This window comes from Sciurus vulgaris (genome assembly GCF_902686455.1).
Source record: "Sciurus vulgaris genome assembly, chromosome: 11".
In the NCBI taxonomy this organism is placed as follows: domain Eukaryota; kingdom Metazoa; phylum Chordata; class Mammalia; order Rodentia; family Sciuridae; genus Sciurus; species Sciurus vulgaris.
In genome coordinates, this window is record NC_136472.1 from 42,270,415 (window position 1) to 42,285,452 (window position 15,038).

Below are 15,038 nucleotides of genomic sequence, written 5' to 3' on the forward strand. Positions count from 1 at the left end.
TGGCAATACCAATGTGATTATATGCTGCCTGGTACTAGTTTTTATCAGTCTGCTTGGAAGATTGGACTAGATATGGTAGTGGTCTTAGCATCTGCTTGTTCACTTGACTCACAAACCTAGCAACTGAAAAAGTTTGCACCTTGTTCCCTTCTCTCCTCATCACATTGACCCAGCAATTTCACTGCTCAAGTGTATCATGCAGACTTACCTATCCAAACATATGAAAATGTATTTTATTTACTTATTTATTTATTTTTTGCTGTGCTGGGGATTGAACCCAGGGCCTTGCACTTGTGAGGCATGCACTCTATCAACTGAGCTATATCCCCAAACCCCTTGACAATGTATTTTAAAGGATGTTCTTGAGCATAGTCTATAATAGCGATGTGCTAAAGTTTCTGAAAAAAATATAAATCAAGATCTGGGTAAATAATTTTGGTATAACCTTAAAAATCCATAGCATGTAGTCATTTAAGAAATGAAGTAGATTTTAAAACATGGACCTAAAAAGATCTCCAAATATATTACAGAGAAAAGACAAGAAATAGGACTTGATTTCTACGCACCAAAAAAGTTGTAAATTCAGAATGCATCTGGGGATAAAGGTGTGTGGAGACATTTTATGGTGTTTCTTTTTTAACCAGTATATGCATTGATTTTATAATGAAAAAGTAAAATTCATGTCTCAGGCCTTTTTCTCAATGTTCCAGTGGGAAGAAAAATAAATGTGGAAATTGTCTTTACGACAGATTTTTTTGTTGTTGTTGTTTTACAATGTCTCCTTCTTACATTTATTAAATTTTACCTGTAAAGTCATTTTTGTAGAACTAGTGGAGAAAACTAATCTTAAATTAAAATAGAGAAAGCATTTTATTCCTTCATTAACACAGATATCAGTGTTTTATTCCATACCTGGAGTTTTCTCTCAGAGGGTGTGGGGGGAGGACTTTCAACAAAGAAGACAAATTTATTTATTTATTTATTTTTAAGTATAAGAGCCTACACTCTTCTCTGTTACAAAAACCCACAGCAAAGAGATGACAAAATGATTTGGTGAAGGACATCATCCTGAAAAGATAAATAGACTCTAAAATTGTTTCGACCTGAAAAATCAATTTGGTTGCCTATGGGCTTCTTGGGAGGAAAATCACCAGCACCTAGGAAAACATTTTTGCCTCTGAGAGAACCAGACCAACAACATAGAGGAAAGAAGTTTCTCCCCACCCCCACCTTTTAAGTGATAACACTTCCTCGTAGCAAAGAATAAATGTTTAAAAAGAAGTAGGGGACACATACTTATTTTTCTCAGCAATGAATTAAAACCTTGTCCTCCTTTATTGTTCTCCCAGCTACAAGGCATTACTCACTTAGGTATATGAGATCCGGAGGCAAAAAGCTGTGTCATTCTGTGAGGGCAGCTGACTCAAGTCCTGATGAATAAAAACAAAAATCTTTGAAGGTGAGAGAAGAATAGGAGGGAAATATGCATAAAGAAGGATTAGCTGAGCACATTATTGTCTGGGTCTAGGGTCAGCAGCCCTTGGCATCTTTTGTCTCTGTGTTGCCTGTAGTACTGGGGGGAAGAACAATTACTATAGATTTTCTGTAAGGAGCGGACAGAAGCCTGAATAATCTTCCAGCCACTTCTGGAAAAAGTTATCTGACCTGTCATGGACATTTGGATTAAAGCTAGTTGATTCCTTGAGATGAAGAGTGTTAGAATGGAAAGTTGAGGGAAAGAGTTAGGAAGATATGGAAGAATCAAAGTTCAGTTGTAGTGTCCAGTGGAAAAGAGTAGATTGTTGAGCCAAACATTAGTGGAGGGTTTGATGGCGTCAGTGGGGAGGGAATTAACCCTCCCATAGTATCTCCTGTTGGTAAGGGCTGCCTGTATTTCTTCATTTAATCTTTTTTAAAAAATTTATTTTTATTGTAAACAAGTGGGGTACATCTTGTTTTTCTGTTTGTACATGAAGTAGAGGCATACCATTTGTGTAATCATACATTTACATAGGGTAATGGTGTTTGATTCATTCTGTTATTTTTTCCTTTCCCCCACCCCTCCCACCCCTCTTTTCCCTCTATACAGCCCCTCCTTCCTCCATTCTTGCCCCCCTCCCACCCACCATTATGTATCATTGTCTGCTTATCAGCGAGATCATTTGTCCTTTGGTTTTTTGAGATTGGCTTATCTCACTTAGCATGATATTCTCCAATTTCATCCATTTGCCTGCAAATACCATAATTTTATCATTCTTTATGGTTGAGTAATACTCCATTGTATATACATACCACAGCTTCTTTATCCATTCATCAATTGAAGGGCATCTAGGTTGGTTACACAATCTGGCTATTGTGAATTGAGCAGCTATGAACATTGGTGTGGCTGCATCACTGTAGTATGCTGATTTTAAGTCCTTTGGGTATAGGCTGAGGAGTGGGATAGCTGGGTCAAATGATGGTTCCATTCCAAGTTTTCTAAGGAATCTCCACACTGCTTTCCAGAGTGGCTGTACTAATTTGCACTCATTTAATCTTAAGAATATCCATGTGAGGCAGATGTGGCCATTGTCTTCTTATAGATGAGGGAACAAGGCTTCAAGATGGGTGAGCCTCTTTTGTGTTGTCAGACTACCACTAAGTCATGGAACCAGCTTTTGGCCTTTATTCCAAAGCTTATACCCTCTCTCTATCCCAGGACATCTCTCTGTTATATTAGAACACCCTGCAGAAGCTCATGGTCAGCTAATCTTTACTACTTACTGTCTACTCTTTGCCATTTCAAGAATCTCTCTTCTGCCTCTATTAACTACTTGGTCTCTAGCATTTAAAAATAATTTTTGATTTCTGTAACAGAACTGGAGTGAAACATGCTTTCTCTTCATTTTATAGCTATAGGAGACTTAAAGTTCAATGTAATGGCAAAATCTGATATTTGGTGTTGCTGGACAAAAGCACTCTGAGATTTTAGAGCCGGAGTGCTGATTTTGGCTTTAGCAGTAGAACTCAGGCATTGGGACTGTTATGCAGTAATTTTAACCTCCACTAGATGGCACTGTAAAGATGTTTGGAAAGTGCAGAGGCTTCCTTTGGGAGAGCTGTCTTTGCTATTCAGCAAATGTGTTAACCCTCCAGGGAGTCCTGGGACCCAGTTCTCCTTTGTAGCTGGTGTCCCAGCTTTTGCTCAGAGCCCTCCATTCTGATGGATCACTTTACCCATCATTGTCGGGAAGGGGATCATGAATGATTTATCACTAATGACTCATCATTAATGAAAATTTCCAATGATTAATCTTTAAAACCTTCCCTTCTTGGGAAGTTTTCTTCTTGTATGGAGTCTGTCCCCAATGGAAGGAACCAAATTGTATGAATATTATCCCTTCTTAACCCACAAGACATACCCCTCACCTGGATTCATTTTAGAAATATGGAAAATTTTTTCCAAAGTCAACAACAGAATATTCACCCTGCCTTAAGTCAGGAATAGGACTGATCTATGAGCTCTACTCTCCAGAGATATGCCAGTTGGCAAGAGGTCATATGTTAATCTTGGACCACACTGTCAAGTATGACAGACCCATAGCTCAATTAAAAATGTTGCCACACTATGTATAATCAATGGTAGCTATACTGCTAGTTCCCAATCATGTGTGAAAATGATTTGTATAGTTCCGTCTTCTAAATTTTGTGATTCTATCTTACCAGTAAAATGATCTGTTTTCACCTTGGAGCCTTTGCCTAAAACGCTCCTTTTTTTGACCATTTGCTTACATACAGGAAAGGAATATGCAAATTTTATGCCCTGTTCATATTTCAGCTTAATTGTCATGTCCTTCTACATCTCTATATTAGGTTAGGGCCCCTGTTGTATTCTCACACAACCCTGTGCCTCTACCTTCAAAGCCACTTTACATACTAATTAATTATCTTTAAGGTTTAAAACATGTCTGTTTTCCCTACAAGATCTGAAGGGCCATTAAATCAATAACCTCTTCTGTCTTGTTTACCACTGATTCCTTAGAGCCTGGCATGTACCTTGTATTTGGTCCATGATAAATAACTATGTACGAAACCTGAAATGATTGTGTGTTTTAGCCCTTTCTATTCAGCTGCCTGGGGAATAAAGGTCACTTTAGAGGGTCTATGATATATATTTACCAAGTATATTTAGTTTTGGAAAATGTAGGAGAATCTCACAGGGTCAGGAAGAGATGTAGATTCTTCCAATAGATACACAAGGAAATCTCCTCCTAGATTGTATTTGTAAGATCCAAAAGAAAAATGCTTATCTTGGTGTTATTTGAACAGGATGCCAAAAAAATTGTTTGCTGGATCTATTACATTACACTTTGTCTTGATTATAATGATGATTAAGCAAATGCTTCCTGAGATTTATATGAATTACAATTTTGATTTGATAAACATAAGCTTTTATGCCATCAGAACTTTTTGTTCCTTTATTTTAAATCTATATCTCATTTGAGATATCTGTAACAGTGATCAAATGCAGAGAATTTCTCAGTGATATCATAGAAAGAGCATTAGAATCCTAGTGAGGGAAGTAGACTGGCTATACAATAAGTCATGTGTGATCTCTGGGCTTCAGTGTTCTTGTCTGTGATACCAGGAGTTGGGTTTACATGAGCAATATACAGCTTCTGGCATGGACCTCACTCATCCCCACTCTTGTTATTTAAACCCTTGGGTAATCTCACGTGGAAAATGAGCTGAATCCACTGACTTGATTGGAACCAATAGAATCTGGTAAAGACAATAGGATGCTCCCTTCACAGACAGGTTTACAAAAGAATGGGACTTCCATCTTGCTCATGCACTCTCTACCCACCTGGTTTTGATGAATGCTGTCTTACTGGAGAAGCACAGATGTCAAGGAACTGAGGGAGGCCTCTGGTCAAGAGTTGTAAGAAACTGAGACCCTTAGTCCAAAAGCCCCGAGTCACTGAATTCTGCCAAAAACCATATAAGTGAGCTTGGAAGGAGATCCTGTTCAGTCCAGATAAGACCTCCACCCTGTCCTCACCCTATCCTGACTGCAGGTCGTGAGAAACTCTGAGACTGAGGATCTACTTGAACCATGCCCAGATTCCTGACACAAAGAAACTGCATAATGTATACTGTATTGAGCTTCTAGGTTTTGAGGGGCTTCGTTATATATCAGGAGGTAATTAACAAAAAATAGTTTTCAAAATGATTGATGGCCTTATCTGTGAGTGATTGTTTATGTGGCTTTCCTGTACAGAGACATTTCTCCCTCCCCTCACAGTCCATGTAAACATATATAACACTTATGTTACCTATAATACTACCTATAATATAATACTTCCTTTAAGGTTCATACAATGAAAATATCTGATATGATATGCACCTCTCACAGAGGGAAAGCAAAATCATAATGATAGGTGAGGTCAGAGAGCTAATTATAGACGAGAGTATGGTCAGATCAGTTCAACTCCCTTGAGCCTCAAATTTTCATTTGTAAAACGAGGACGTGAATAAAACAGGGTTCTCTGAGTGTGGAGGCAAATCAGCAGCAACAGTATCATCTGAGAACTTAGAAATGCAAATCCTTAAGCCTCACCACAGATCTACTGAATCAGAGACTCTGGAGGTGGGGCGTGGGGTCATGCAAAAACGAGCATGATTGGGCTAGTTCTCTAAGACCCTTAGAGCTCTACCAAGACATGAGGGTAGTAACAGCAAGAAATGGTTGTTGATCACGTCCCAGGACTTTAAAAGGACTTTATACTCATTATATCATTTAATCCTCACAATATCATAGGAGGTAGATACATATTATCCTCATTTTTAGAAAGATCTCTAATGTCTTTGCTTCTTAAGGACAAGGGCAATGTTTTATTCATTCTAAACTCTATAAATCTTGCACAGGTTTTAGAGATTCTATGTGAATGTGTGTTTTTTAGTTGATACTCAGTAAGTGAAGAATAAATAAAAGAATGAACAAGTTAAGAGCAAAATAATAGGAAGGCATGGTTAAGATCCTAGATGCCAGAGACTCTTTACAAGTTAGCTAGATGTAAGTCTGGGACACATTGGATATACATATTGCTTCTGAAATTAATATTGGAAGGTATCACCAAGTCTGCTTATCTGTGAAGCTGGCCTTGACCTTAGGGCAATTAGCCTTTAGCTTTCCAGCGACTCCAGGTTGCAAACTCATCTATGGAAGAATCTAACATGATCTTTATTATTTTCCTTGAAGAATTACCCTGGAAGATAAATTTTTTATAGAAATAAATCTATATCTCAAGGGCATAAGCAAATATTTGAATTGGTATTTCAGACCTATCAATCAGAGTACGCCCTATACCTTCCAAAATTTAGAAAGAAGGACTCCAAAACAGTTTGTGGCTACTGCTCCCCATTCCTTGGACATTTTAGTTGAGTTAGCAGGATTATTTGGGTTTGCTCTACGTCCTTTCCAGATCTGATTTCCTTGTTAACTAAAAGAAGAAAAAAAAAAAAAAAAAAAAAACAAAAAACAGGATTATTTATTCTGTCAAATGTTTTGATAAAGAAGTGTACAAAATTAGAATTACTCTGAGTTTAGCAACAGTTCATTATTCAATACATTATTCAGAATTATTATAATATCACCCCTTACTGGTGTGTATGCATACACTCCATTTCTCTTCTTTTCTTTCATCCATAAAACTGCTAAGCACTATTCCAATCTCATGGCACATTTTTATCATTTCTGTTTTACCCATAAGGAAGGAATAGTTACTACTGTAATTTTGCAGGTAAGAAAACTTTTTTAAGGTTTAAAGCATCTTGTTTTAGATCACAGAGGAGTGCTGAGTTCCAAACCCAGCAATCTGACTCTAAATCCAAAGCTTTTAACTCTCATTTTGAGTAGTATTCTGACTGGATCAGAACTTGGACTGATTGGGCTCTATGTCCTAGTGAGTGGATTCTCAGTATAGGTTAGAAGTCTAGAACTTGTTTGACTCTTTCATTCATTATTTCTATGGAGCAGAAGTTATATATTTTCCCCAAGATACAATGGTGGTATAGGAATAGGATATAAGTTATAGTCACATTGAAAAATGGAGAAAATAGAAGGAAATAGTCATTAGTTTCAAGCAAATTAGAATCCAGCAGGGCAAACTCCATTACATTTTTAGGTCCTCGAAATAATCTTGAAGCTTTGCTTTCTTCCCCATCTAAACCGTCCGCTCTTTTTCATGCAAAATATCATTTGCTTTCAGCAGAATGGTTTGATCAATCTCTTTCCTGCCTGCAGAAATTTGGGAGTCCAACAGCCTTTATTCATTTCATCCTTTCTCTGCCCCTTTCAGTTTGAACAGGAAGTGTTTCTCTCGGTATAAAATTCTCAAGAACTTCATGGTGCTCTTGTGACTATTTTTAGATTCACTTCATTAGGTGAAAATTTCTTCCATTGGTCTTTCCTGGAAAATATCATCTCTACTCCTGACTTCTGCTTTGATGGCTGAGGAGGTCCATGAGTCATATGACTAATCTTTCCCAGGGTTCTTGTGTGGTTGAATATTCTAACCTTCTGATCTTTCTGGGACATTAGCAAAATGCTGTCCAGCCATATCCTTGTTTCTTTCTCTAGAGCTATGTTTCCTGACAATAAGTCTACCAATTTTAGCATCTTTTGCAATCTAGATATAATGAGAATTTCCCAAATAATCAAGGCTCAGTTCTTTTCTTTAACAATTCTTCCATTTACTGAGTTCTTTCCTCTTATATTTAACTATAAGCATCATTGATGTGAACATTGATGTTCACATGTGATGAACATTGATGTGGCTGTATCACTGTAGTATGCTGATTTTGAGTCCTTTGGGTATAGGCTGTAGAGTGGGATAACTGGATCAAAAGATGGGTCCATTCCAAGTTTTCTGAGGAATCACCATATTACTTTCCAGAGTGACTGCACCAATTTGCAACTCCATCAGCAATGTACAAGTGTGCCTTTTTTCCCATATCCACACCAATACCTATTATTGTGTGTGTTCTTGATAATAGCCATTCTAGTTGGAGTAAGATGAAATCTTAAGGTGGTTTTAATTTGCATTTCTCTAATTACTAGAGATGTTGAACACTTTTTTATATATTTGTTAATCGCCTGTATATCTTTTTCTATATCTTTTTCTTATGGTTCCTACATATTCCTGTTTCCTTCTGAGTCCTGATCAGGTGTGTCTCTAATACATTTTCACCAACAGTCTTTGAGTGGAGATTTATGTGTTGTAGGTTTTCTCTACCATGGTCTCTACTGTCTTCTGCATCCTCACTAGTAGAATCCTTAACATCCATATTTCTACTAACAGTCTGTTACAGGATATCTAGATATTTTATCTCCATTTTGTTCAAAATTCTCCCAGTCTCTGCCCATTACCCAGTTCTAATGACAATTCCAGGCAGGCAAATATTTATCATTTCTGGGTTAAAACAGGGAAACAGAACTAATAAGAGATAAATTTTAAGAGTTTTATTGCAGTAAATTATTTTTTTGTGATTGTGGGGTCTGCCTAAGCAATTCTAAAATCCTTAGGGCAGGCTGTCAGCAGTTGCAGGCTAGAACTCTCTGGCACAGGCTATTGCTTGTGTCCATAGTGACACCTCAGCTCCACTCTCCAAATTTTTCAACTGACTGAATCAATCCCACACAGATTACCTAGGATAGTTCCCCTTTTTAAAAACCAACTAATGATAGACCTTAATCATGTCTATAAGACATCTCCACAGCAACACACAGATCAGTGTGTGACTCAAGAACTGAAAATTCAGCAGAGTCAAACTGATACAGACGACTGATCATTATAAGCTGGTACCTGATTTACCACTTGTCATTGTCCCTTCTATCTCTGAGGGTCTTGGTGAGGAGGAACAACTGGCAAGACCAAAAGCAAGATGGGAAACCATTGATAGGTCCTCTATTCATGATGTCTTCAAAAACATCAGCATTATCGCTGATAATATACTTAGTGCAAATATACTTAAAGTGATTAGAAAATAGCATAAAATGTTGTGTATTTAATAGTTAAATTATATGGAAGGGACTAAAATTCTCAAATGAGTTCATAGAAAGAATTAAGTATGGAATAAATCAGGATGAAAAAGTTGTGAAAGCAGAATCTGAGCTGAACAGGGCTTGCTTACAGATAGAGGGAAGATGATATGACATATCGAGCAAGGGGCATGGCTTGGAGATAGAACAAACATGGTGAGTGGGAGAAACTTTGAGAAGACTCTTCTCTCCTATGCATCGTCTTTAGGACAGTTGAGGTTGGGTGTGCATATTATGGGAAGCGTTAAATCTTGTGCACTAGAATTTACATTTGAAGTAATATGTAATAAAAAGTTTTATAATGGAAGCTGTTGTGATTTCAATATTAGGTGTCCCTCCAAAGCTTGTGTATGAGACTATCTCCTGATAGGGATTAACTGGGTGGTAACCATAGGCAGGTAGGGTGTATCTCGATGAGGTGAGTCATTGGGGGCTTGCCTTTGGGGTATATATTATATATATATATATATATATATAACATATTTTACACATATATGTGTTATATATATTTTTTCTTTAACAAGTCTTCCATTAATAATAAATAATACATATTTTACCTGTGGTAAAATATGCTTTCTGGTGCCATGCTCCCAGCTGCTTTCCTCCACTACCTCCACCATGATGTCTTACCTCACCTTGAGCCCAAAGGAATAGAGTTGGCCATCTGGGAACTGAGACCTCTGGAACAGTGAGCCCCCAAATAAACTTTTCTATCTCTAAAATTGTTCTTGTCAAGATTTTTGGTCAGAGCGATGAAAAAGCTGACTAAAACAGAAGCATTCAAGAAAGATGAATCTAGCAGAGGTGAGCAGAATGGTTTGGAAGGGACAGATGTTATTATCACTGAATTGCCATGATGGGTCGGGAACCAAGACTAATGGAGTAGAGATAGGAATGGAGAGAAGGAAAGCAAAATAATGGCATTTTGAAGCAAGGAACAAAGGGCATGTAATAAAGTAGACACCAAAGAAGAATTGGCATGAGTCAAAATGTGTGCTAAGACATTTTTATTGACTATGTTAAATTTGGATTTTATATGCATATAATTGGGAGTCCACAAATTCTGCCACATTTCATACTAGCCTCCTTTTCTAAGGTAGTTTACTATGGAATAGAGGTGACAAAGGAGGCAAAAGAAAGCACAGAACACTTTAGAAGTTCCATTGTAAAACTATGAAGCAAGGATGAACGATGTGGAAAGATTGTCGAGACATTAGAAGCAGCCTGTATATAGCTTGGATCCAAGCAAGGGAAACAGCTTTCTACATTTGTTAATTTCAACGTGGATGTCAGAAAGAAAAGCCAATTCAAGGTGTACCCAATGCTAGGGGAAAAGTGCTGGTGGCTCCTTGCATGAGCGAAGACAGAGCATTTACAAAGGAAAGAAAGAAGGGTTGCATGCACAGAGCAGCCTTGAACTCTCACACTTCTGGTCCAGCCGAACAGAGATAAAAGAAATTCCAGTCACAAAATTGGTGAATGGCATTTCATTCAAAATTCCACTCCTACAATATGTGGCCAACTTCATATCCTCGACCTTAACCAATCTCTTTTTCTTTGCAGGTCAAGTTTATTGTCTTTTTTACCTTCACTTAGGGATGAATGAGGGACAAAGGTACCATGAGAACCTTCTTTTCTATTATAGACCCATTGATTTGGGGCTGGTTAATTGGCTGGATTGTAGCCCCATTGATTCAGAAAGAGATGAGGAGAATTCTTTCTGGGATAACAGAATGTTGTTTAGGCAAAGTCTATTCACAAGATGACACAGCACACTCAACCTGAATGATTTATAGGTGAGTAGACAGAGCTTAAAGGAACATGAGAGATATGGCCTGGAGGGTCAGCAGGAAAAAGGGGTTAATGGAACCCAAAGAGGGAGGCACCTGTTACAGACTGAATGTTGTATCCCCCCAGAAAATTCATATGTTAAATTTCAAATCCCCAATGTCCTGGTATTTGGAGGTGGGCTCTTTGGAAAATAATTAGAACATTAGAGTGGGGCCCATGACTAGGATGAGTACCCTTTTAAGGAGAAATGCAAGAAAAAAGTGTTTGTCTTTCCACCATGGAAGACTCAGCAAGAAGGCATCCATATGCAAACCAGGAACCCTCACCAGGAATTAAGTTAACTGATGACTTGATTTCTGATATCTCAGCTTTCAGAACTGCAAGGAATAAATTTGCGCTAAGTACCCAGTGCGTGGTATTTTTGTTGTAGTGGCTCACACTGACTGATATAAATCATCTTTATGGGGAGAGCATCCTGGAGGTAGATTGACTTTAGGCCATAGTCAGCTGTGGTGACTTAGCAGGTCAGGCACTGAGGAAATATACACTATGGCCTCACTCTTCTTTCACCTTTGAGTCTTTGTTGATGTCCCCATTGGCTAAACCCAACAGGAAACAACACAACGAAAGAGCCTGTTTGTGGAGTTCACATATTAGACTACCTGGGCACAGACTAGGTTGGAAAAAGGTAGAGAAAGACTCTGAGGGAGTAATCACAAGATTTCAGCACAGGGAGGACTGTGATCTCAATGGTGAGTGAGCTAGTAGTTGGATTTAAGGGAGGAAATGATTGCTGACTTGTAAGAAAAGCAGCATTAGTGGTAGAAATTTGAGACACAAGTTATGTACTATTGGGTCTGGAAAAAACTTTTTTTTTTTTTTTTACATATTTTTTACATATGAGGCACAGTGGCAGTCAGTTTCATAGGTTTCCTTTTTGATTCCTCAGAATAACTGTAAAAGCAGTATTAGCATTTTGAGAGATTTGCTAGTTCAGAGATCTCAAATGGGTAATTTAAGGGCTAGGCATCTGTATTTTGTTTGTTTCTCTAAAAAAATAAGTCAAAATATGTATCAGCAACAGACTTGCATCCAGCAAGATAGAATTGAGCACTAACTTTCATCTTCAGACTGGAAGTGAACTTTGGCACAATCCCCACCATTCCCTATTGTATTATTTTATAACACCTGCCAGATTAGTTCGTTTGCAATATCTGCCAAGTATTTTAATTTGCAAACCTGATTTACAGCTTATTTTACAGATTGACAAATTAAGGCATGAAGAAACTGGATGAGTTGTTCAAAATTCAACAGCTAGATAATGCCAAATTTGGCTCTAGAATTTAGGTCTTAGGCTTCTACATCAAGTTATCTATTAAATCTGAGTGGGCTACTATAAATCTTAGAGTAGATAAGGCACTGACTCTGGCATCAAAACAAACACATATATCAGCAGAAGAAAAGAGTCTAGAAATAAATCCACACATATATAGTGAACTGATTTTCAATAAACGTGCCAAGGTAATTCAACAAAGAAAGTAAGATCTTTTCCACAAATGGTGTTTGAGTGACTGGGTTATACACATGGGAAAAAGGACCATACACCTCAATCTCATTATACACACAAATTAATTCAAGATAGATTTTGAGCCTAAATGTACAAGCTGAAAATGTAAAGCTTCTAAAAGAAAGCACAGAAGCACATCTCTTTGACCTTAGACAAAGCAAAGATTTCTAGGAGAGGATACAAAAAGCACTAACAATAAAATAAAACAAGTCTTAAAAAGAATGAATGTACTTCTTACATAAGATAATGTAGAGAGGGTCCAAATGGCTAGTATTGGGGCATGAGAAAGTAGGCATTTAAGAAGGTGCAAGAGAGGGATAAAAGATGTTGGCAGAAATTCTGTAAGTGGTTAGGATATTCAGAATTTTTCCTAAGGCTCCACTATCAGCCTATTTAATTTAGTTCTATAAAGTTTATTTGGAAACCATCTAAAAGGCTCGTTTTATTAGGCTTCAGTGACCTAATGATTCAAATTGCGAAGCCGTTTCTTGTTAGAATTTTGAGCACTCTCACCAGATTGTTTAGCTCTCTGTCCATGGCATGCTCTGAGGCTTACTTCTCTCTTCCCAGTCTGAGTCATACCAGTGTTCCTGGCCTTGACCATTCAAACTCTTTTAAGGCAATAGCTCCACACAGCGTCGGTTTAAAACAACCCTGTGTTTCTGATGCAGTAGACCCTGAACTCAAAACCACCCATAGTCCTTCTCCTGATTGAATTGGTTTGCAAGGTACGAAAAGGGTGAGGTACAAAGTTTTATGAGGTTCATTTCTCTTTGCCCTTGCCATTTGGACACCAGCTGTATAAGCAAGACCTTTGATTTCAAAATGGTGAAAGATTTTTTTTTTTTCCTCCTAAAATACTTACCTAAGCAAATTGTTGTATTCTTGGTTCCTTTGTGGCAGACATTCATTGTTTTGTGTCATATGCAAAGTTCAGAGTAGAGTTTATGGTGACACATGCCTGTAATCCCAGCAACTTGGGAGGCTGAGGCAGGAGGATTGCAAGTTTGAGGCCAGCCTCAGGAATTTAGTGAGAACTTGGCATCTTAGCAAAACCCTTCCTCAAAATAAAAAATCAAAAAGGTTAGGGATATAGCTCAGTGGAAAAAAGGGTTCAATCTTCAATCCCTGGTATTGAAAAAGAAGTAGAGTTTTTTTTTTTTTTCTTCTGAAAAAGATTAGAAATGAAAGCTTCCTCATTATTTGTTCTGTTGCTCCTAGAATATACAGGTATTTTCCAATAGAGTAAATCACTCATTTTCTCTTGTCCTGTTTTCTTAAAATTGTCTCTTGCTCTGATCTCAATTTGCTCTTGCTTTCATCTCCTCTTTAGAAGTTATCATTTCTGTGTTATTATATCCTGAAGATCTTTTCCTGTCTTTTGTACCTCAAAGATTAATAGACATTTGAATTTGGGCAGCCAATGATGAACACCATCTAATCTCCTTTTCAAATTCATCTTATTTTTACATTAGTGTTTTTAAGAAGGAAACTTACCTTTGTTCCTTGAAGAAACTGGGGCAGCCAATTTGGCATGCAGCTTCTAGGTAGAAATGCAGAATAGCACACTTGGCGAGTGCTTTCCACATAGCCTCACGTGCAGTTCCTATGGGATCTGAGTCATGTTCATGTAAAATTTGTCTTCTGGAAAAGAGCTCAGAAGGTGCAAAACCAGCTGTAGACTATCAACCTTGTCATAGCATAGGACATGTTGAAGAAAACATGAATTGAATAAGCAAGGACTATGGATCCAACACAATGACATATAAATACCAGAACTTTCTGTGTTGAAGCTTGTGACTTCTATTCGAGTCCTTCTGCACAGCTGCTATTGATGTTGCTATCTAAGGTATCAGAACAGTGTAGGGTGTTGTGGAAAATGCATAGGACAGCTAGGAAGATTGTGAGTAGTCAGTTTACAAAGAAAAGGAGATCAATTATAGCAGCTAGAGCTGCTACCCACCCTTGGAACTTCTCCAGGCCTTACCTTTCCTCATCAGAATCTGGTTGTCCTGAGACTCATTTTGGTGTGGCCCAGTTTTAATAAGGCAGCATGGTTGCTTTTTTAAAATTAATTTTTCAATATGAAAATAAAAGTATCACATCATAGGCAATTTGAAAAACAGATAATGATTAGTAAGCAAACACTGTTGTCCATGAACTTTCAGCAAGTCCAGGGTGTGTCATGCTGTACACTCTAGACACATTTTCCCATTTTGTCATGGCAACTACTAAAAGCTTTGGTATTGTTTATTCTTGTTTTACAGATGAAGATGAGAGAGTCAAATGATGTGAATAAGGTTTGCCCATGGTGGAGTGCAGGGTTGGCACTGAGACCATCAAAACACATGTTCTTTCTGCCCTGGCTGGGTCCCCTCATAGCTTCTTAGACTAAAGGTAAGTGACCTGAGCTGCGTTTTACACTGAAGAGTAAGGATAATTCAACATATAAAACTTTCTAGGAGTTACAGGCAGTATACATTTACATTTTCCTGAGAAGGGGATAAAAACATGAAAGTAAAGTTTGGGAAGATGAATCTGCCACCATTATGCAGGTTGGATGGGGGAAGAGATGATGAATGGCAGGATGCTGGCTAG

The 15,038-nt window shown here is 37.8% G+C and overlaps 1 long non-coding RNA gene across 1 annotated transcript in view; it reads left to right on the top strand.

The window, feature by feature from the left end:
- Positions 1–14,831, top strand: part of LOC306639486 — a 171,659-nt gene extending 156,828 nt beyond the window's left edge. The window contains exons 4-5 of the long non-coding RNA XR_013757669.1: positions 531–605; positions 14,708–14,831. This is a non-coding gene — a long non-coding RNA (uncharacterized lncRNA). The remainder of the gene's footprint in view (positions 1–530; positions 606–14,707) is intronic.
- Positions 14,832–15,038: the final 207 nt, after the last annotated feature.